Consider the following 2567-nt stretch of genomic DNA (forward strand, 5'->3'; position numbering starts at 1 on the left):
GGGTCGGCCCGGTGCGTCTTCTGGACCCTGCAGGCTGAAGTTGTTGGCTTTACTTGAAAATGTCCTGCGTGTCTCTTTGCTCCCAGCTGCCCTGAACTCATCAAGGCTGTAATCATCTTTAACGAGGTGAATCTGTGGGAGCTTCAGTGATGGATCAGCTCCTGCTGCTACAGCAAACACTAATCAACCTCGGCGCTGCGAGAACAAACATCTCTGCTGTTTGTTTGACTGTGAGCTGTGTTTAAACGATTTATCAGCTTCTATCTGGAAACAACAAACTGAAGAGTCCATCACAGAGAACATCAGGGGTCCCCAAACTACGGCCCGCGGGCCGGATCCGGCCCGCCTCCACATTTGGTCTGGCCCCCTGAACAATACCAGAGAGCATTTAGATTATTTTTCATTTACCGTATTTTCTGGACTATAAGCGGCTTATATGAAGATTTTTCTTCCACCACCAGGGGGCTCTGTAGCAGGAAGGGAATCATTGGAAGTCAAAACTGGAAATAAAAGAAGAAGAAAGCGCCCATTAAAACGGAACTAGGTTTTAATAGGGAATTGAAATTTGAGAATGTCGTTGATCAGTTAAACAGCATTGAGGGGAAAAAGAAGATTTTTCGTTTTTTTAAATAACACTGGGATCATTATGAGAATTAGAGGTATAGATATTAGGATCCAGTAGGTGGCAGTAGAGCAACAATAATGGATGCAAGCTGCAGTTGAAATCTAAAGAAGAAGCAGAAGAAGACGAAAGCGCCCATTTTCTTTTAGCTCATGCTAGCAGCAACACGAAGGATCAGCACTTTTACTGTTAGAGTTCGGAAACTAATCAGTTCAGATAAATCTAAACTTGGCAACTTTTTCTTTTTCAACCGTAATAAATGTGATATTAATTGACCTGTTATGACTCAAACGTTGGCTGCCCGCCCCTCTGCTGCTGCTGCATCGCTGTGGCAAACCTGTAGCAGCAGAGATATCTGAGGCTTATAGTCCGGAAAATACGGTATTTATTTCATAAATAGTGTTATTTCCTGGATTTTTTTCTGTGAAGAACCCAGAGAGGGTTATTTGAATGTGCTTTCTGGAAAACAATATATTTTTACATTGAGTCTCTCCTGCAATCGTCACACTGTTTCTGTTACAAACTGACTCCGGCCCCCAGCAGAGAAAAGTTTTGTGACCCTCACAGGAAAAGGTTTGGGGACCCCTGGCGTACATCCATCCTGCTGACCTTCCCCCCGAAAGGTTTGGCGCAAATCAGGCAAATGTTTCAGATTTTAAAGCTTTTCCTGAATCACAAAGAGGAAATTTTAACATCCAAACTTCTGCTGGATCCTGATTTTCCCATAAGACTCATTTGTCAACTGCACCAAGATTTAGTTTTTATGGACAAGAGAAACATCTTTGGAAACGTTGGGCACTGCTAGCTGAAGATGTAGCTACGCTAACTCTGAAGTTATAAACATTAGAGCTGAAACCCGATTCCAATATTATACGTCACAAAAACATGTCGAAACTTGTGATTACACAACGAACAACACAGTTTGTGATTCTTAGTAACAGACATTTGACTCATGGTTTCAGTTTTATAGTTGCTGAGTATTGCTAACTGTTGCTAATTTTTATTTTTTGTGTTTCTTCTTATTTTTGGCTAATATTTTACTTTTATAAAATACGTGTTAAAAAAAGAGAACATGAAGAAAAGAAATGGAACTGCTGCAAAACAAATGTCAAAATAAGAGCACTGATATAAATGCCAAACTACTTGAAGAATATTTAATAACTAAAACTTCAACACCGATGTCAAACTTTATTCAGCTGAAAACATTAACGTAACTTAAAAAGAAACCTGTGTAGAGGCTAATTGCGCTAAGTATTTTTAAATTTAGCAAAAGCACTAAAGTGAAAATTAGCTTTGCTATTACTAGAGGAGCTCATTTTTAGCATAGCGTTTTATAATTTATCCTATAAAATCTATTCAGCGGAAGCTGGGTGTGCTAAATGTTGTCAAAATTAGCAAATTTACAAAGCTAAAAATTAGTGCCGCTAATATTAGCAGAGCTAATTTTTAGCTTAGTTTTTTATAATTTATCCAGTGAAATGCATTGAGCGGAAGCTAAATGAGGTAAACGTTTTCATAGTTAGCCAAAATGTTAAGCTAAAACTTAGTTCCCCTATTATTAGCAGAGCTCGTTTTTTTAGCTCAGATATTTATAATTAATACAGAAAAAAATATGTAGGGTAAGCTAAGTGTGTTAAACATTGTCAAAGTTTGCAAAAACACAAGCGTGCCAACAGTGGCGCAAAAAGTGGGTATGCAGGGTATGCAACGCATAGGGGCGCAGCACCAGAGGGGGCGCCAAAACCCCGTCTGGAGGGGGTGGCGCACCCAGTGGCGCAAAAAGTGGGTATGCAGGGTATGCAACGCATAGGGGCGCAGCACCAGAGGGGGCGCCAAAACCCCGTCTGGAGGGGGCGGCGCGCCGATGATTGTTTTCCCATACACTTCGGCGCGTGTAACGCTCCTTCACCTCGCGCACATAACGAGGTAAATGTAGCGAGTTTTA

This window comes from Poecilia reticulata, linkage group LG13 (genome assembly GCF_000633615.1).
Source record: "Poecilia reticulata strain Guanapo linkage group LG13, Guppy_female_1.0+MT, whole genome shotgun sequence".
NCBI classification, from domain to species: Eukaryota; Metazoa; Chordata; class Actinopteri; order Cyprinodontiformes; family Poeciliidae; genus Poecilia; species Poecilia reticulata.